A 21,942-nucleotide genomic window follows, 5' to 3' on the forward strand; every position below is an offset into this window, starting at 1 on the left:
CATTTAGTGCATTTTAAATGTTACTAAGGTAACATTTTGTCCTAAGGTAAATTTAAAAATCTGAAATGAGAAATTTCAATTAAGAAGGCTTTCTTGGAATTGATTTTTGTGTTTTGCAAATGTTTTTGCTGCATAAGCAGCACAAAGTTTAAATTCCCAGTCTCCACACTCCTGGTCAGTTAACTGAACAGCATCTTCCTTTGGAAAACTGCTTACAAGCAGGGTGTAGTCTTTCCTGGAGGTTAATTTACACTGGAATTAATAAAGGTTAATGAAGTCTTTTGGGAACTCCCCTTTTCCCGTGGGGTGCCGTATTTAAAGTTAAGCTGCTTCCCTTAAGCAAAACTTTAAGAAAGTGATTTCCCAGTAGCCAGCATTCACATTACCTTCAGCTATAAAAGTACTGTATGCAAGGTATTGAGTGACATTTTGAATGTACAAAAGCAAACACTATGTTGCCAATATTTTTTTGCAAATATTACTTTGGTTCTTAGGAGGAGCAGTTTCCCACACTCACTTTTGGATGGTATTCTATTTAAAATACAATTCTTTTTTTGTCCAGGTCTATTTGGAAGAACTGAAGGGGGGAGTGTCAAGGGTGAGAAATCTAAACCACTTTAGAGAGCTCTAGAAAAACTACATTTTACCATTGTAATTTGAAGGACAAATGGACAAATGGTTGGATGTTAAAGCTTTTGTATCACTTGTCATTAGCTGGAGCGGCCCAACTCAAGAGGGGAGCACTGGGAATTGTCCAGTTGGACACTGTTTTTCTGAATCCAAGTGGGGCACTCACAGATTCTGGAAAAGAAGCAAAAGCAAAAAAAGGGAAATGGAAAATGACTGTGCTCTTCTCAGGCTACCACCTATACTGCTGCCCCTTCTCTGAACTTGAATGCTAGAGTATGTATTGCATAAGTATTTGACGTCAGATTATCTTGCATAGTTGTGAACCAAGATGATTCTTTTCCCCTTGAAAAAAGAAGTACTTATTCATCCAAAAGCAGTACTCTAAAACTATTACATAACACTCAATTTTAAATGATTTGAAATAATTTTAATTGGTACTTACCTGGGAGCCTATATCACTTTCATTTCACCAAGTCTCCCAAAATGGCTTCGAGAATTGCCACTCATCAGCAGCTGTGAAAGTATGATAAGACAGGATGATGTATACAAACGATTTCTTCTTCAGAAGAATTCATCCGGAAGAATTGTCAAATTATTTTTAAATGGCTGTAGTTCTTATTGAGACATTGCAAAAGGAGTTTAAAGCTTCACTTGCATTCTGTGACCTTGCTATTTGGGAATCCTACAGTAGAATCATGGGATATATTTGAGCTGGAACATGCTTTGGGGACTATCTTTTGTAAAGTAGTCAGTTTTTTCAAATGAGACAGAGATCCAGAGAAGTTAGGTAACTTGAGAAATATAAAGTCAATTCGGAGCTAAAAGGAACCTTCAGAAATCCAAAAGATCATAGTCACTTATAGAACTGATTGCGAAGCAGATTGAAGGATATTTAGTTTCTTCAGTTTGACAATGGGACATTGGAGGTCGGAGCAAGAGAGAAGGAACCAGGTTGTTATGAGAACAAGTACTCCATTGATTTTGGTTACAATTCCAATAATACTAGTTTCATTTTGAGATAGTATTTCAGTAGTTTTGGGCTGATAGTAATGTAGGTTTTCTATATGCATACGGAGATCAGGCTTTTATGCTGAACAGCTATCTGGGAAGGTACATATTAGGTCCAATGTAAAAAAAACATTTTGCATTTATTTAAAACCTAAATTTTGAGTGAAATTGTTTCTAGACCCCTCTAGGTAGTGTCCCCAGCATAAGGAATAGAACAGAAGAATCCACAATTTTAATCTCTGTAGTTTAGATATAGACAGCAAGACACAGGGCATTCTGTGACAGGGGCAGAAACCAAACCTCAGTCTGTGACTTCTTCCTCTGACATACTTGTCTGGACATAGGCAACCAGAATCAGCTGGGGAGAATGAAGAGCCTCAGTTGCCTTGGCAATAATTTGACCTTTGGCAGGGCTTAAGGGAGTAGGAAAGAGGCAAATGAGGTGGGTGAAAGGGGCTGGCCAGACTCTTGGAGAAATTGCCCACTCTTATAAGCTCTCTTGACAAATATCATGACCTGGTGACTAATTTCTTGCCCTTTGAAAGATTTTCTAATAGCCCTGGGATTATTTTGCTGCTGTTAGTAAGGCAAAGATGTGAACTTATAATAATTGCATTCTAATAAAAAATTCCTTATGTACTAAATGTGTTTAAAATGATTGTCATTGTGCTGGTTCATATTACTTTATCCCTATAAATCATAGCTGTCTATTTTAGTACCTGGATTATTTGCATAATATTAAGGCCTTCTTTGAATTTATCAAGAAGGGCTTGTTGAGCAGAAATTCTGTGAAAAAGCATGCTGGTAGTTCCTCATATTTATTCTTTCCTTCTTGCCTAGTAACAGAACGCTGATATTAGTGGGGGCACATGGCCACCATGATAAAAGACTACGTGGTCCAGAGTCCTTTGCAGCCAGGTGGGGCCACATGACTAGGTTATAGTTAAGATGATGTAAACAGAACTGTTGTTCACAAACTCCAAGAGATCTTCTAAAGGAGCGAGGTGTGCCTTTTCTCTGCTCCTTTTCCTTCTTACTGGATGAATTCAGAGGACATGGATGAAGCTCCAGGGGCAACTGGAGCTCAAGTGTAATATGGGAAAGACTGGGGCAGAAGGGACATGGCCCATACCAGTCTTGGGTCTCCTGCTGCTAGACTTCTTTAGGTGATAGAAAAATTAATATCATTTTTGTTTAAACCATAATTATTACTTGGAGATCTCTAGATATGCTCAGCCAAATATAATCTTAAACAATACACATCTTAAAATATTTTGCAAAACATTTAGCCCATATAATAAAGTCATCAAGCAAAAGGTTTTGACAATAGACACACAAAAAAACATGATTTCATTTAAGTGTCAATTTTCCCTGGTGGTTTGGAAGTTTTTATATTATAATACTGAGTACTTGACCCTGATTTCCTGTTACATGCTGTAAGGGGACTCTTAAGAGCAATGTTGGACTACTGTACAAGAGCATGAATTCTGTGCCTTAGGAGTCACTTATTTGTGCTTTGTTCTTGAATAAGCCATCCTGACCTCAGTTTTTCCCTCTATAAAATAAAAATTCTAGGCTAAGTAGTCTCCATAATTCTTCCAAGCTCTGCAGGCTATACAATTATAATATTGTCTATGTCCTTTCAAGATGGCTCCATGCCCAGCACAGAGCCTAACTCAACTCAGGGCTAGAACTCCTGACCTTGAGATTAAGACCTGAATCAAGATCAAGAGTCTAACATTTAACTGACTGTGCCACTTAGGTACACCCTGCCTATTTCCTTTTAAAACCACTAAAACTAAATGGTCCTAACTACATATGCAAATATGTGGTAACAAATACTTACAGTGTGCCTGATACATGCGGATATATGCAGATGGTCAGCCAGCTTTGCATTATATGGGATACATCTTTCTTGGGAAAAGAGGGCCACAAGCCCATTTTCAACGTATTTCCTTTCTTTTTTTTTTTTTTTTAATTTATTTAAGATAGTCACAGAGAGAGAGAGAGAGAGAGAGAGAGAGGCAGAGACACAGGCAGAGGGAGAAGCAGGCTCCATGCACCGGGAGCCCGACACGGGATCCGATCCCAGGTCTCCAGGATCACGCCCTGGGCCAAAGGCAGGCGCCAAACCGCTGCGCCACCCAGGGATCCCCCGTATTTCCTTTCTAAATGTGTAGAAAAACTAGGCAAACATCAAGTCACAGGATTTTGAATGACCTGTGACTCCTCATTCAATGGTATTTCATGCCATCTCATCTCAGAGCTATCTTGTCTCAGTGCTATCCCATCTAGTCTATGTTCCTTCTCTAACAAAACACATAGTTGACAGAGGCCTACTAGCTTTGTGGTTTATAGAGTTCTTATTAAACTCCAAACATTTTATTTAATGTAGAACAAAATACAGTTCTACTCTATTATTACTCATCTAAGACTGATCTATTTGCTGTGATAAGTGTCATCCAACCACTCTCTAATATTAGCTGTGCTTTATCTCACTTAGAAAGCTACATGTCAACAAAGGTGAAAGATTCTGTTCTTAACTGGATGCCCATGTGTTGGAAGGGTTCATGAAACAGTTAAATCAGAAAAGGCTTTCTGGAGAAGGTGAGTTTTGATCTAGAGTTCGAGAGGTGACAAATGTGAGTTGTTAGAAAAGTGGTCAAGTCATTTTAAAGGGTGTAAACGATATTTGCAAAGAGACTGAGTAAAAATTAATCAAGCAGTGTGGGCAGATGGTGGCCAGGTTGGCTGCAGTGGAGTGTAGAATGGAGCTGTGGGGAGTACCACCTGAAAGTTTCCCTGCCGTTCTTTTTCTGCCCTGACTCTTCTTCTTGGAATGAAATATTCCCCTTAAGTCCAAGTTTGTTTGGAATATAGAAAGAGCTCATTTGGAAGAGAGGTGAATGAGAGTATGACTCTGGTGGAAGTAATTTTAAAGAAACAGAGCAAGAGATGGCTAAGTCATCACTGCAAGAATGTGTCCCTTTTGTACAAAAGATACTCCATTTGCATATTTAGGTTTCATGCTTCACTGTGTGCTTACGTGGTGGGGATGAGATAAAGTTGTAGAAGGAACTTAGAATTCCCTGACTTTTGAAAGTTAAGTCAGCTGTGACTTTCTACTAATAAAGTATCTTCATGGGCTTAATTTTCTTAAGGGGGTATGTGTATGTGTGTGTGTGATATTTAATGAAGAGAATAAGCAGGCAGCTGATTTATCACAAGCAGTGTATTTACCCAGGTGTATCAGCACTGAAATTATCATTGACATTGGAGGTGGAAAAACATCATGGTGTTTGGTGTTAGCCTCAGCCTCTTCTGTTGGCAGCACAAACCTGCCCAACAGTCATTACAGCTCCTAAGCACTGATTTGACTTTGTCACAGGACTAAAACACATAGCCACATGTTCCCATAACACATCACAAATTGTCTCCAGCAAACGAAATTGGCCAAATGGAAAGGACTGCATGCACACTACAACTCAGTATTAGTATTGGTTTATGTTTTCTATCAGAGCCATAGAAGTTCTTCTTCCTTGGTCTTCATCCAAGCTTCTCTGCAATCTTGCTTGATTGTGCCTAGTAAATACCCATGAACATGCGCAAACACAAACAACAGAGAAAACCTTGAGAAGAAGGAGGAAGCAGGGCCCTTTCCACTTTCCTTATTTTTTTAAAGTAACTAATTTCCTGGATCCCTTTCATTTACTCTCTCTCTCAACTACCCATCCATGCATACCCACATAATTGGCATGAATTTCTCTGCAAGGATCATGCAAAAACATCACATTACTTTATGTTTCTATTTCTAATTAAATCTTTGTTTTAGCATCTGTTTGCTAGGGTAGCCAGAGATCCAATTCCAGTCATTATTGGAGGCCTCTGCACCTGAGAATGGCCTAAGGGGCCAATGGTATTGTGCAGTTTAAAAAAATTGAGGAGGGCTTCCAACTCTTTAGGCAGTTGCGGTTACTGACATGCACATTGTTCAAGCACTTGTGGTCAATTCCAGGGAAGGAGGCCCTTCTTCTACAGTACCAAATGTGGACCTGAGTATCATTCTCCACATCAACGAAGGCCATAGCTCCTATGCTCAGGCTCCAGCATCCCAGACAATCCCTTGAACTAACTATCCCCCCCCCTTTTTTTTTTCAGCTTGGCAACGAATTTATTAGTTCAGAGTAGAAAGAGCAAGAGTCCAACTGCTTTCATTCTTCAGTAAAAACTGAGCCTCTTGATTGGAGAGCTGCCAGCCTGCCCTTTCCCCTACTCTCCAAACACCTAGCCCTACTATTAAGGCACTTGAGAAAAGGGGGAACAGAAAAGTCTCGGACTGAACCTCCCTGGATCCTGGAAAGGGCCAGTGTTGTCCCACCAGTCCCCCTGGGCCACAGCTGAGCAAGGGAAGAGCTGGTAGAGATCTCTGCAGGGCCAGGGGGACAGGCCCTCAAATGCTGGTGTTAGTTCAAGGACAATCCGACATACTGGACAGAAAACAGAAATTGGGGGCAGCGCCTGGCACTTACACTACTCTCTTCTTTTGGTTTTGATTCAAAGCCACATCCAGTTTTTTGTCTAATAATAGACTTAAAGGCTTGGATAAGGGTTCTATCAATGTCTGTTTTCATCTCCTAAACCTAAGATTTCTGAAGGCCTCGAACTCGGAACTCAAGAGTTTGTTCTGTTTAGAAGATGGGGGGAGGCTACAAAATATGCCTTATTTCTCCTAGATCCTATTGTAGTAGCAGGAATGAGAATATAAATTCATATTTTCATAGACTATCTTGCTATATATCTACTATAGGAATTTGGGGCAGTTGGGAAGAAAAACAGGAATTCTTTACCAGAGAAAACTGGCAAAACTTTTAATTTGTTTTAATTTTTGCTGTTGATGTTGTTTGATGTTATAAGGCGCAAGAATTTTCTTAAGGTTAATGTGACTGAAAAATTGAGTCAATAGGGCAGAATCAACTAGTTGTTTCTGCATCATGGGTCTAACAACCCGTTGTTCTATTTATAAATTTAGGTTAATTATTCTTACATTCTGGTAGTGTGGTGGAGGATAGTATATCCCTTGAATGCTTGAAGAAGCAAAATGTTTTGCTTACATCTCTTACAAGAATGAAGAAGTATTTAGAAAAAAAAAAAAACAAATGAGGAAGTTTTTCCCAGATAATTCTGTGAGAATGATAACCAGCTAAGTGTTGACAGTAATGATGTGTGTTTTGAGAATGAGTCCCTCTAGATTACTAAGTTTATCCTTTGATCTGAAAACATGACAATGATTGTAAAATCAATTAGCACATGCACCATATGTCCAAACAGCCTAAAATAAAGATGAGAGAGGCAATTCTTTTATTTATGAGAGCCACCTCTCCTCCCCAAATCAAACAGGGTAAATATAATGTATATATGCCATATTAGTTTTCAATTGCTTCTGTAACATACTGCCACAAATTTAGTGGCTTAAAACACCCATCTATTATCTCATAGTTCACCCATCTATTATCTCATACTTCTTGAAAGTCCTGATACAACCTGCCTCAATTGGGTCCTCCGCTTAGAGTCTCCCAAAGCCAAAATCAAGGTGTTGGCAACTGGGGGCTCTCTCTGGTCTTTGCATACGGCTTCCTCCATCACATGACCCTCTCCAGCAACAGCTTTGAATCCTTCTCAAGCTTAGAATGTCTTTGACTCTCTTTTTTGCCATGTCTCTTCTGTCTCTATCTGGAGAAATTTCTCCACTTTTATAGACTCATTAAGTGAATTGAGGTTACCCAGATAATCCAAGGTGATCTTCTTCTTTTAAAATCTATACATTAAAAAAAAACAAAACAAAACAAAAAAAAAAAAACAAAAAAAATAAAATAAAATCTATACATTAATCATGTCTTCAAAATCCCTTTTTCCATGTAATTTACATATTAATAGGTTCAGACATTTGGGTATAGATCTTTGAGGAGTCTATTCTACTTACCAAAATGCCTTTTTTTGTAGAACAAGAAATATGAATGTCCAATTCAGCTGCTTTTAAGTTAAAAAACAAAAAACACAAAACTATTCAATAAACATGAAACACTTTAACCTTTATTTAAGTCCCAGGTAATGGCAAATTGGGATGGGCTTGGCAGGTTGGAGGCAATAAAGAATCTAGAAGAGAGAATTCATCATAAAAGGGAAGAGTGGGTGGAGTATCTGGCTGGCTCAGCGAGTAGAGCATGCAGCACTTTTTTTTTTTTTTAAAGTAGACTCCACACCCAATGTGGAGCCCAATGCAGGGTCTGAGCTCACAACCTTGAGTTCAAGACCTGAACTGAGATCAAGAGTCAGACACTGAACCACTGGGCCACCCAGGTGCCTCTAGAACACGTGACTCTTGATCTCAGTGTTGTGAGTTACAGCCCCATATTTGCTGTAGAGATTACTTTAAAAAAATAAAATCTTTAAAAATAAATAAATAAAAATAAATAAAAGGGAGAAGAGGGAAGAAGGAGAGAGCTTCATGGATGGAGAAGGACAGAGCCATGGAAAGAGAAGAGAGAAAGGGAGGGAGAAAGAAAGGGAAAGGAAGGGTTGGAACTAGAAGTAAAGATGAAGAGAAGATGAAAAGGAGGGATAATATGTAAAAGTTAAAAAAGATACATAATTATCCAAAGGAAATAAAATCAGGTTGTCAGGGAGCTCTTGCCTTCCTTTGTTCACTGCAGCATTATTGTAAATAGCCAAGACATGGAAAAAAACTAAATATCTTTTGACAGATGAATGGAGAAAGAAGATGTGGTCCTTATACGTGATGGAATATTATTCAGCCATCAAAAAAAGGAAAAGAAGCCTGCCCTTTGTGTCACCATGAATGGACTAGAAGTACATTATGCTAAGTGAGATAAGCTAGTCAGCGACAAATACTGCATGATCTCATTTATTTGTAAAATCTAAATTTTACAGTACAATACAATTGTAAAATCTAGTTCTCACCACACCAAAAAAAAAAAAAAAAAGTAGGTAACTGTGAGGTGATGGATGTACTAATCAACTTGGATTGTGGTAATACTTTCACAATGTATACATATATCAAGCCATCATGATGTACACCTTAAAAATATACAATTTGTATTTGTCAATTATACCTCAATAAAACAAAAAAAGAAAGATGTATAAAAGTAGTTAAAGGAGAAAAGAGATGCTTGAGGACATGTAAATAGAGTTCAGTAGGCTGTAAAGTGAAGGTCAGTTGAAGACCTTTTGGGCATTTAGGGCATTTGTCATCTGTTATGGTGACCATACCAAGACAGTTCCAGGTTACACAGGTTGTCCTGGCATATTTGCTTAGTAGCATCCCTTCACGCTCACAAGTATCCTGATTTAGACCACATATTATATAGTAATCCTCCCTTACTAGGGTTCCATCTGGAGGTATATTAGCTTTTTACCATTTTTCATAGCTCTTAACATGGTATCAGAACATCTGCTCCACATGCATTTGGTCTCAGAATTCTGCCAAATGCATGACATTCATTAATGACAGACTCAAGTCCCTGAATCAGGTTTCTAACTCCTGAATTTATCTATTGTTTATTTGCTTCTAACATTAACAGTCTGTAAGCTCTACTAGTGATATTAGAAAATGGCTGTTTTTTTTCTTTAAACAAGTTTCCTCTCTCCCTTCAGTATATCATCATATAACATGCAATTTACAAGGTAATGTTATGCTTTTTGGAAGGAGAAAAGTGAAAACTTAATATCTCTTAGATATTAAAATATGTTTTTCCACATTAAAATCTCAGCTTTTCCTAATCATTTGTATGCACTGTAAGTGATTTAAGTGCATCACATTAAGTGATTTAGAAGCCATATTCATGTTTGCCTGCCAATTAATCTGTATTGATGAACGCAGATATAAATAATGATGATAAATAAAAGAGCAGCAGGTGACCAACAGAAAAATTAGCTCTGGCTTTAATGAGGCTGTATTTCAGGTTGTTTTTGGTTATTAAACAACATATAAAGCTCTTGCCTTACAGTTAATACACTCAGCAAGATCGGTTATTTGATTATGAGATAGCTTAAATATTGGTTTAAGTAAAATTGATTTTCACAGAGTGCAGTTTAATTCTGAATGATCTGTATATTATTCTGATTTGTAATGCATTTAGGAAGTAGCAGAAAAAGGAAATATCCAGTTTGGCATAGATTATCATGGCATGCTTCGCCCAGGTCTGGTAACATGACAAGGTGGTAAAATAAAGCAAACTTGGGAGTCACATGGACCAAATGCTAGTTTGGGTCCTTAGCAGTTATGTGACCTCAGACAAATTGCTCATCTTGTCTGATACCCAGTATCTCTGTGTGGAAAATGAGGACACTGGCATCAACCTGGGCAGGTGGGATGGTTAAGAGTTAAATGACATTAATGAGAAATCCCTAGTACACTTGCTGATACTCAGGCAGGGCTCAAAACTTACTAGTTATCATCTTGCCTTTTGGAGTAGCTAGTACACTAGTATGCTAACGTATCTTCATCACCCAGTCTGAACAGAAACCCTAATTTTGTGATGAAAAAGTTGGTCTATTTAGATTTAATATCCTTTTACATTGTTTTACTGTATTTGAATTTTTTTTCAGCTACACCCTCAGGGCATATTAAAATAAGTTTAAGTGTTTCATCTGATCATTTGCTAAATCAATAAAAAGTGTATTTTTAAAAAAGATTAGAAAGTGAGGGATGCCTAGGCGGCTCAGGGGTTGAGTGTCTACCTTTGGCTCAGAATGGAATCCCAGGGTCCTAGAATTGAGTCCTGCCTCAGGGTCCCCATGGGGAGCCTGCTTCTCCCTCTGCCTATGTCTCTGCCTCTTTGTGTCTCTCATGAATAAATAAATAAAATCTTTAAAAAAAGATTATAAATTTGAAATTTCATAGCAGGGCCAAAAACAATAAAATTTTATTATCTTAATGGTTTTGATTGGTGATTTGGGAGCAGGGTCATTGTCTCCCTACAGTTCCTTTGGTGCTTCCTTTATGACTCCTTGGAGATGCCTTATCCATGGTACTGACCTCCAGATAGTCTGTACTACAGTTTAAGTATTTGCTGGCCCAGGGTGCCAGGGACATAAAGAATGTCCTTTGGTTTGTAGCTGCTGTTCTTCTGTGTTGGGTCTGTTGTCATTTTAAAGCTCTTCTTAGACTCCTCCAGTGCTCAAAGGGCCCATTTATTCCTGGTTACTTACTATTTTTTAAATACTCCAATTCAGTGTCTTAATTTCGTGTTGGGGTTCAGATTTCTTGAAATGTTTCTTGGCCCAACTAACTCCTGGTTGTTGAAATCCAAGTCACCTACAGTTCTATCCACTCATTTATACCACAAAATTTTGCTGATCCCCTTCATTTAGTAAAATCTCAGTCATCCTCCTGTGTTTCTCTTTTAGTATCACACTCACAATACTTCAGATGCCAAGTGCCAATAGCAAGTCCTGATTGTCACCGGTACTTCTGACCAATTGGCTACAGATCCCAGGTTCCAATGACTCCACTCCTTGGGTCCCATTAATTTGCTAGAGCATTTCACAGACCTCAGAAGTATAGATTATTTATTTATTATAATAGGATATAACTCAGTGATCGCCAAATGGAAGAGATACATAAGGCAAGGTATGGGAAGAGCCAGGGAACTTCCATATCCTCTCTGAGTATATCACTCTTCAAGCACCTCCATGTGCTCACCAACTTGGAAGCTTTCCTAACTTGTCCAATTGGGTTTTTATGGAGACATCTCCACATAGTCATGATTGATTAAATCATTGGCCATTGGCAGTTGTTTCAACCTGCCGCCCCTCTTCCCTCCCTGAGGTCAGGGAGTGGGACTGAAAATTCCAACTAATTACATGGATTACATGGTGGGGCCCAAGGCAATTAGTTACCATACTTAGATTACCTAACAGCTTTCCAAAAGCCACATCATTAACATAACAAAAGACACATTTATCACTCTCATCACTTAGGAAATTCAGAAGATTTGGGAGGCTTTGTGCCAGGAATGGGAATGAAGACCAAATATGTATTTCTTCTTACATAACATACCTCTGAAGTATAAATTCCTATCGCAGGCACTATAGGAAATTAAAATAAAAAGTGAAAGTGATTTGGGATGCCTGGTTGGCTCAGTGGTTTGAGTGTCTGCCTTCAGCTCAGGGCATGATCCCAGAGTCCTGGGATCGAGTCTCACATGGGGTTCCCTGTGAGAAGCCTGCTTCTCCCTCTGCCTATGTCTCTGCCTCTCTGTGTGTGTGTCTCTCATGAATAAATAAAATCTTTTTTTAAAAAAAAGGTGAAAGTGATTTGATAACTGACTTCAAGAAGCTTAAAATCTGGTGAGAAGTGGTGGTGGTAGGGGAATTAGTAAACAGATTCAGAAAAATGAGGTGAATAAACTAAGTATTGTAGGAGAGATACAAGTAGTGTGCTGTGTGATCCTACAGCAATGACTCTCAACTCTGCCACCCAGAAGAATCACTCAGGGGAGGGAAAGCTTTTAAAAATCTTGATTCACATGCTCAATCCCAGATATATTCAAAAACTCTAAGGTTGGAGGTCAAGGCATCAGTAGTTTGCAGTCCTCAAGTGATTCCAGTGTGTAGATCTTTGTTTTTGTTGATTTCATGTACCTGTCTTTATGCTCCATATTGGACTTTGATGACTACCCTTTTCAGTGTCAGTAGAACCTTGTATAATTAGAATATACTTAATAAACATTTGTTGGTAGAGGAATACCCACTTTTTAAATCCCCCCATTAACAACAAACATTTATTGAACAGCTACTATGTTTGGGGCACTGTACTAAGTGGTGGAGATAGGGCAGCAAGCACATGAAAGCCTGAAGGTGCTGTTATGGTACTTACAAAGCCACACTGGTGGGACAGACTGGGTAAGGAGAGCTGTGGGTGCCACCACAGAGAGGCTGACTTCTGGGGAGCCAGAAGATAGTGCTGGGAGGGGGCGGCCTTTGAACTGGGTCTTCAAGGATAGGCTGTGCTCACATGGAGGCAATAGGAGAGAAAGCATTTCAGGCAAAGGAAGACTGAGTCAAGTCATGGAGACATGAAAGAATAGGGCACAGTGAGGAGATTTGAGGCTATGAGGGGCCTTTTGTAATTTTAAGCTAATTAACTTTTATTGATTTCCTACAGTGTTCTAAGTATTGAGCACAGAGGATGGCAAACTGCTCAAGGTACAAGGTATTCTTGGATCTGGCTCTTAGCTCTTGTTTGGTTCAGCAGAGTGGTGCCAGCTCTGGAAGTCTCCCAAGAGCCCAGAGGGCTTCTTGATTCAGAGTACTGAAGCCACACCCTGGTGTGGCAGTGTCTCTGCAGGAAAGGCACAGAGTTTTTTCTGACTCATGTGATCAAGATCACCTCTCCCTGATGCAGCCCTGACAGGTGGGTAGGGACTTTCCATCTCCAAGCATCTAGAAGGAGGCTCTAGAAGGAGGCAAGAGTCTGGTCTGGGAGATTGGGCATGGGGGTTGGCTCTCAGAAGTAACAGCCGGTAATCCTAAGAAATTGGTAGGTTGGTTTTATAATACTATTAATGCCAGGCTGTAAACATTATGAGTAAAATAGGCTTTGGTATCCTAACCTGGAATTTTAACCACCATTTACAACTTGTCTGAGACAAAGAGTAAAACCATATTCAAGACTAAAATTTTTTGAGTAACAATAGTAGATGCTCTGAGTTTTATCTTTATTTCTCATAACTGCTTATCTACTTTTCTCACCAACCTTCTGAGATATGCCATATTATTCTGTTTTACAGATTGTGTGACCAGTAACTGGCAAAGTTGGGATTTGAACCCAGTGTGTAGCATTGGAAACTGAGTATGTAACACCATTTGGGGCTATTTTTGGAATGGAGATTTTTATTAAATTGATCATTTTCTCTGCTTTCTTATTTTATATACATATCTCATAGTATCTGTAGAGGCTTTGGTGAAGAGTGAAGGTAAAACAAATTGAAAATAAATAAAATGCCCCAAATAAATAGGAAGAAAAATGCTTCCCCTTTTCTTCTATTTTTCTGCAATGCTCATTGCTATACACAAAAGCTTTCCTCCTGAGTACTTTTGCTTAAGGAGTGACAGATAAAGGGTTAAGAAAATGTAAAGCTATTCAGTTAAGCAGGAATTTCAGCTAAGGCTGTAAATCTGATTACTCCAAGTAATGTTTTCAGATATAGTGGTTATAAGATGATTCTGCTTCTGTAAAACAAAACTTGGAAGGTTAGGGTGAATTCAACAGAGTTGTGAAAACAAGCATTGGGATTTGCTATAAGTATTTTCCTTGATCATCTACTTTTGCCCCTGATACATAGATAATTGTGTAGGGCTTGAATCAATTTACACCTAGCCATTTGATTGTCTGCAGTAGCTGAAGGGAAGAGTAAACTATTGACTCTGTGGATTCTATTTGAAGGTTTCTCCACAGGAGAAGCACAGAGACTGCTTTGGTGAGAATTTGTAGTTGAAATACATGAAAGGGGAGAACTGCAGAAACAAAATGACTTCACAGTGATCTGCAGTTTCAGTAATATCCAGTTATGATTTATTTGCTCCTTTTTCAAAAGTTGAATTATTCACACATTTACAATTTTCTGCATGGCTTGATCTAATCCAACTGTTTTATGTTTATTCATTGGATAGTCTAAACATGTTCCCTCTTTCTAAGCTATTGCTAATATTTACAGTCATTTGACATGATTAAATTATGTCCTATAATTTAAATAACACTCTACTGAGTGCCTTCTATATACCAAGTATTGTATTTGTAACCTTTTTTGTACATGTGGTAATTTCTGGTACCAAAGGGTTAACAAAGCATTGCATTGTTGTTAGACATCTCAAAATATTTTTAGTGAAGATATGAGTTGACACAACCTCTTAGTAAGGAGAAATTAATTGAGCTCATGCTGTGAAACTAAATAAATCAGTAGGAAGAAAAATGGCAGGGTTTACTAGCAGAAGTAATTAGATCAAAAGATTCTTCTCCATTGTACTAAGTTGCCTCTGTTTGTTTCTGAACTGCTGCTAATGTTTAAATCTTTGGGCTGCCAGATTTTCACTATTTTGCCAACAACGTTTTCTCTACTCCAAGTGTTACTGGAAAACTAATCAGATGCAGTAATTGATTTAATGACAGAATGATTCAATAGTTGCAATCTTCTGTAAAATCTCCCTTTTTCTTTATTCTTAAGGTAAATTATCAATTCCTGGGTCTTCACAAAAAAGCAGTTCTCTTTGCTACCTTAAAAAAGAAGAGTTGTCTATGCTCAAATTTGTTTTGAGGTAGAATATTCCACCTATGAAGCCCTGTGCTGGGGTGCAAATGCTTCATGAATGATTGAGCCAAAAATGGTAGTCCTATGTGATAATTAGATGGTTGTTTCAAATTGCATGTAATCAAAATTATGCAGCCTTGATAGAAAGATGACCTTGTCCAGGGCTGAGAAGAATTCAGTTGTAGAAGTTTGTGTACTTGCCTGTTTCTGTGATAAAGGGTCTAGGATTTTGTTTTTGGGAGCCTTTGCTCTATCTGAACAACCCCTGGTGCCAGTCTTTGGATGGACAACATGCAGTCCTCCCCTTACAGGCATGTGTAATGTAAGGATATACACATAGCCACATAGATGTACGTGATTTGTATGTATGTACATATGTATAATCACTACAGAAAGTACCAAACAGACATGCAAATTGCAGATTTCATGTCTAGGCTCCTCCATGTTAAGTGTCTTCCAATGCTCACAGGTACTGAGTGAGGGTTGTTGTGAGGGAAAGGGGCAGGAGACACCACTCTCTAGAACCCTAAGCTGAATTGACCACCCCTGTTTCTAGAACTGCCTTTTGTACTGATTCCTGGGTAATTGGCATCTTTTTTCCCAGCAGCCAGGGACTCTCTTGCTTTCTACATGCCTCCACTGCCTCCATAGCTGCTGTTTCATACCCCACTTGTACACTTGAAGGATTTTTATTATAAATGTCGTATGCACACTGATAATAAAATTTGAATAGTACAGAGATCAGAAGACAGAAAATAAATATCCCTCCCCTAACAGTATCCTTCCATTTCTGTTTTTAGTTCTTGTGGCTAATTCTATAGTGATCCCAGGTAATGCGCTGATACTTCCACCTTTTATCAACACTAGACAGTAGATATTCTCTGAAAGATTATGAATATAGCATACTTGTACAATTGCTTCCGCCTCTTAAAATGGTTTTATTTTTATTAATGGTCCATTTATTAATTGACTTTATAACTCTAAATAACATACTTAAGTCTCTTTTTTCCTGCTGTATCCACCTCAGGCACTATATCTAGACTCTTCAATATATCTGTAAAATGGAGATAATTATTTTATAAGGCTGTTATGAGGATAAAATGAGAGAATATGTTTGAAGAGTTTAGCAGGAGCCTGGCATTTTAGCAAGGGCCTGGCACTTAGTGAATTCTCGATAAATTTGGCCAGTAGCATTCTGTGAGGGCAATTGCTAACCTTCAGCTCTTCACTAAACATCCACTTTAGTCAGTCAGGGAGCATGACTTACACATTATCAATGTGAATGTCATTTACATTCCAAACTGCAGCATTTCTTGTTGACATAAAAACAATTGGCTGCCTTCAACTCATTTCTAGCATCATCCAGCTCATTAATAGCCCAGTTTGTTACATTTGAAGACATTCCCTTTGGGTCCTTTGCTTTCCTACTGGAGTTTGGACTGATAATTTTCTAGCTCTGCTAGATGGTCATCATCTGATTATCTTATATAAAATGCTTAAGGAATACCTAACTGGAAAAGTGATATTTGAGCAAGGAACCAAAGAGGGGAGAATTCTAGGCAGAAGAAGCAAGTGAGAAGGGCCCAAGATGGGAGTACCTTTGTCTGCTTGGGACATGCCGAAGGGTCCAGTGTGGCTGGAGTGGAGTTAGCAATCAGGCTGGAAGCAATGCAGGTAAAATGAGAAGTACTTTGAAGACAAAACTAAATGGATTAGATGTGGATGAAAGGATAGAAAACCAGGACAACTCTAATAATTGAAACCATCAGGGTGCTGTTTACCATGAAAACCTTGGGAAGAACAGGTTTGGGCCATGTGGGGTAGAAGCACATGTGGCAGGAGGGGGCAGAGAGCAAAAGTCCCATTTTGGAAATATTCATTTAGAATGACACCCAAATGGAGATGTGACTTGCAGCTTTGGATGTGTGTCCTGGAGTTCAAACATGTGGAAGGTAGGCCATGAAATGGGTGAAGTCATGGAGGGGAAGAATGAAATAAGAGATGAGAATAACTAGAGCTGAGGGTCAAGCTCTGGGTTATGCCTAAGTGTAGAGGTGGGGGAGATGCAGAGGAGCCAATAAAGAAGACAAGGAGAGGCCAGTGAAGTACAAATAGAAAGAGGTGGTTTGGGGGAAGTCAAGTAAGAAAGCATTTCAAGAGAAGAGAGTGAAAGAATTGCAAGGATTAAAAATGGAAGAAGAAGAATGAAAAGGAGGAGAAAATGAAGAAAGGAGGAGGAGGAGGAGAGTGATCAAACAGATTGAATGCTTGTAATAAAAAAAGACTGGGGAATTTTGAGAACTGACTGGTGGATTTAGTTAAATGGAGCTCATTAGTAAAAATCATAAAAGCTAAGTGATATTTTTTAACTTCTCTAAGGAGAGAAGGGGGACTATCCCTAATCCTTGCAGCATTTTTATTCCCAGAGATGATGAACACCCTGCTGCCTGCTAGCATCTGCATTAGCACTCAGCAGGGCTGGGCATTAGCCATTGATGTTTCTGCTCTGTTCCTAGTCCAGAGTGATATTTATTTCTTTAAAAGTCTGCCTATAAGCCGTTCCTGGCCTGGCGGGGGCCCAACTTCACCACAGCCTTGTGGCAGCTCCCACTGCCTATCAGCTCAGCCCCTCTCTGTTCATGTTCCTGAAGGAGGAGCTGAGTGTCCCAGGCTGAGGACTGGCCGACTCTGCTGCCAGTCCCACGCGTGTGGGCAGGACACTCGCCGTGACACCTGGGGAAGCCTACCCCCAGCAGGGTAACTGCTCACACGTAATTCCTGCTACCGCTTTTATGATTTTTTTATACTTAAATCCTTAATCTACCCACATCCATTTTTATTTATTTTTTTTAAGGATCTTTAAATGTGTTTGTTCATGAGAGACACAGAGAGAGAGGCAGAGGGAGAAGCAGGCTCCCTGCGGGGGGCCTGATGCGGGACCCCAGGATCATGACTTGAGCCACCCAGGTGCTCTCGCAATTAATTTCTGAATCTTTTTTGCTGAGCTCCCCAAAATTGTCGTAAAAAAAATAAAAAATAAAAAATAAATAAAAGTCTGCCTATGTTGTCTTTGTTTGCTCTTTTTCTATTTGATCACGTTGGCATGTGTTTAGAGAAGTGGAAGTATGAGAAAGTATGAACCTCCTAGATTATTTTTACTTAAATTTCTTTCAGCTAAATCTTTAACTTGTTTACTAAATATTCCTTTCATCTTTTGACCTTACCTGCCTCACCATTGAGGATGTGATATTTGTGGTCACTTTCTCAAATGGAGAATGCTTTTTTTCCCTCCCTCTCCACATACAATTGAATTAGTGAAATTGGTGTCTCACTGTACCACAGTGCCACTAAAAGTCATTTTTCCTTCATTTATGCTCATCTCATTTGATACTGTCCCCTCTGTACTCCTAGTTTTGTCACTTATCAACCTCCTGGGCACTGCCTGTTATGGGCTGAATTATGTCACCCTCCCCAAATTCAAATGGTGAAGTCCTAACTGGCAGCATTTCAGAATGTGACTGTGTTTGGACATAGGGTTTTTAAAGAGATAATTAAGGTTAAATGAATTCATTCAGGTGGACCCTAATCCAATATGACTGGTGTTTTTACCAGATAAAGAAAATAGGACACAGATACACAAAGAGAAGACCATGTGAAGACAGCCATCTGCAAGCCAAGGTAGAAGAAGTCTACCATGTCAACACCTTGATCTGGGACTTCCACCTCCAGAGTTGTGAGAAAAAAATCATGTTTCTTAAGCTACATACTATATGGTACTTGGTTATGGCATCCCTAGTAGACTAATTTACCCACATTACCCACGGAAGACTTTGGCACTTAGTTCACAGACCTTCTTTCCACCCAATATCCTGCTTTCCTCATGGCTAAATTCAAGGTCAGTAAAAATGGTTCATTCAATTGATTCATCCTGAGGCCCTCTTCCACTCTATTCAAGCCAAGTACCACCAAGGCTGGTCTCTGGTTTTCACTTAGAACTCTTTAACCATTGAAATGACATGCTCATTTTTCCAGCAGTTTCATTCAATTATTAATATACTGATTCTTCAACGACTTTGTTATACAGACTATTAAAATCCTCTGGATTTTCTCTGGTTAGGCAACTCTTTCCATGACTTCCTCCCTACCCATCTTAGACTCCATGAACCATTGCTTCAACCAAACTCTCTACTTTTAGCCTCACTTTCTTGTTCTGTTGTCTTTCTATTGCACCTGCTGAGCAAACCTCAAACATGGATGGATCTGAATGCGCATGTTCTCCATGTTGGCACTGAGACACGTTATAATTTGTTCCATGATGATTGAACATATGGAGATTGTTTCCCTTTTTACTATTAAACGAGACTATGATGAATATTATTCATTGTACAAATATTTTTGTGTGTTTTGATTACTTAAACTAAATTCCTAGAAATGTAGTTACAAGATCAAAAGGCTTAAGACTTCCAAAATATATCTGATTGCCTTTCAGTGAATTTGTAATGATTTTTCATCAATGATGTATGAGCATACATATTTCACTGTAAATTTCCCGGAGTTGAGAAAAGTGAGTTTAAATTTCTTTTGCTCAACTAACAAAATGAAAAAAATAGCACCATTAAGATATTTTTGGGGATCCCTGGGTGGCTCAGCAGTTTAGCACCTGCCTTTGGCTTAGGGCATGATCCTGGAGTCCCGGAATTGAGTTCGGTGTCGGGCTCCCTGCATGGAGCCTGCTTCTCCCTCCGCCTGTGTCTCTGCCTCTCTTTCTCTGTGTCTCTCATGAATAAATAAAATCTTTAAAAAATAAAGATATTTTCTTTTATTGCTAGGAAGATAATTAATCTATTGATTAATATGTTTATTTATAACTCATCTTCTTGGGTTTTTTTTTGTTTAATTCTATTTCAGGTATGTGGCATTTAAATTAATTTTATGAGACCTTTTTCTCATTAAGTAATTATTTGATGTATTGGTGACTCAGGACCTTCCTAAACTCAGAAATGTTCTGTTCTATTATGAGTTTGAATGTTGTTTCAATAATCTATTGCATATTTCATCTTTAGGATTATGGATTGTACATATATAAGTTTTTTTTTCTATTTCATATTTGCCATACTGTTTATCAATGTTTATGTCTACCCTTTTCCTCTATATTCTGGAAGATCATCTCCATTTTTATTTCACATTACCTTGATATTTTGTATTTTTTAGTTATTTTTAATTCTACCAATACTTTGGTCATTTTCTTATAGCATCTCCTTATTTTACCTATTTCCGTTTTCTTCTCTTCTTATGTCTTAAACAGCTTCTTTTTAATTTCATGATGTCTAACTCTTTTCTTGTTTGACAGCCTGTTTAAATTTTGGCAACACAAAGCTATATTGCTGGAAATCATGTGAATCTTATAGTTGACCTTTTTCTGAAGCATTTAGTTCCTCTTCATCTTACATATGACATTCCTCTTCTTTTGAGTTACAGAATTTTTTTATTTTGGTAAAATAAAAATAATCATCTTTGCTCATCTTAATGAGAAGGTCACTCTTTAGGTCTGATTTTGTCAAGATGGGGTGAATGAGTTCTTTTTGGTGGCCTGCATTTTTCACTCGGTTGGGCTTAAAATTTCTCTGTCACATAATAATAGCCTGGATTATTTTACACAAATCTTTTCTGAATTTCCTGAGTTTAGTGGTCATTTACTATACAGTATGATTATGCTGCACTGCAAGAGGATCTTCTGCTCTCCCATTGTCTATTAATGTGAAGAGGAATTTATTCTAGATTGTCTGGTGACCATCCTTTTCCAGAAATAGTGTGAGAAAACTATCCACTTCCCAGTTTGCATGGCTCCTCACACAATAGATTTTGTGTCCCAGGATTGGTGCTCCACAAATCTGCCTTTTCCACCCCAAATTGTTTTATTGAAAATGCATGTGTCTGAACAAGTATGAAAAGCTATTCTTTTAATTGATAGAAATGGGTGGGGAAAGGGGACCTGCCTGCTGCATGCCACAGCTTCTGCATTTGGTTGATGGCTTCCCTCATTTTGTCCAGAGAATATTCTGAAACCTGAGGCAGGCCTACTCCATGAGCAGTAGTAGAAATCATCTAATGTCCTCTCCTTGAGTTCTGTCACTGTTTGGTTAGTATATCTGATATATTATTGACCAGTATTCCTTATTGCCAGTGCTCTTGTAATGATGCCTCTCTTAGAGTGTTGTTGCATTTCAATAAAAAGATAGAAAAGGGTGAATGGGAACTACTAACTCTTCTTCATCTTAAGATGGAAGTCTGTTTTTCTTAGAAGTTACAAAATTTGGTTGTAAAAGTAAGTTTAATAGAAGGAAAAAAAACATAGAAAATAGAATGAAGAATTAGTGATATTTTTACATTAGCTTCCATTACATTATGTAACAAAACGCTTAAACATGATTGAACTTTTATGGCTGAAGGTTTTTCACCTATTTAGCACATTTTTAAGTTTTATTTTAATTCCATGTAGTTAGCCTTCAATGTTTTATTGGTTGCGGATATACAGTATAGTGATGCTACAGTTCTATACATTACTCAGTGCTCACCATGATAAATGGACTTACAATTCTCTTTACTTATTTTATTTTAGATTTTTTTTAGTTGATGAAGGTACATTTATTGTAAGTTATAATACATTAGCCATAATTCTTAAGTATTTGCAGATCATCTTCAACCTATAAGGAAATTCACGGAAATGGACATAATCAATAAGACAATATGAAATATTTAAGTTTCCTAGATAGTAAGAACTCAGGAGAGCTCATAATAGTTGACTTTCTTCATATTACTCTACTGGTAGTCACATTTCAGCCATATCTCATTTTAAGAGGAAACTGCATAGTGGTTAAAAGCATGATCTCTGGGGCCAGACTCCCTGAATTCGACTTTCATGTTCCCCAATTACTAGCTACAGGTCCTTAGGTAATTTTACTTAACCTGTGTGTAT

General features: G+C 38.3%; 1 protein-coding gene across 10 annotated transcripts in view; it reads left to right on the forward strand.

The window, feature by feature from the left end:
- Positions 1 to 21,942, forward strand: part of KIAA1217 (KIAA1217 ortholog) — a 730,776-nt gene that overhangs the window by 117,524 nt on the left and 591,310 nt on the right. For 4 of the 10 annotated variants that reach the window (XM_072749378.1, XM_072749376.1, XM_072749372.1 and 1 more), the window contains one exon: positions 13,449 to 13,510. The exons of the other annotated variants lie outside the window; for them this stretch is intronic. The gene's annotated coding sequence lies outside the window, so the exon portion shown is untranslated. The remainder of the gene's footprint in view (positions 1 to 13,448; positions 13,511 to 21,942) is intronic. 10 annotated transcript variants of the gene reach the window in all.

The sequence above is a fragment of the Vulpes vulpes genome, chromosome 2 (assembly GCF_048418805.1).
Source record: "Vulpes vulpes isolate BD-2025 chromosome 2, VulVul3, whole genome shotgun sequence".
Classification (NCBI taxonomy): domain Eukaryota; kingdom Metazoa; phylum Chordata; class Mammalia; order Carnivora; family Canidae; genus Vulpes; species Vulpes vulpes.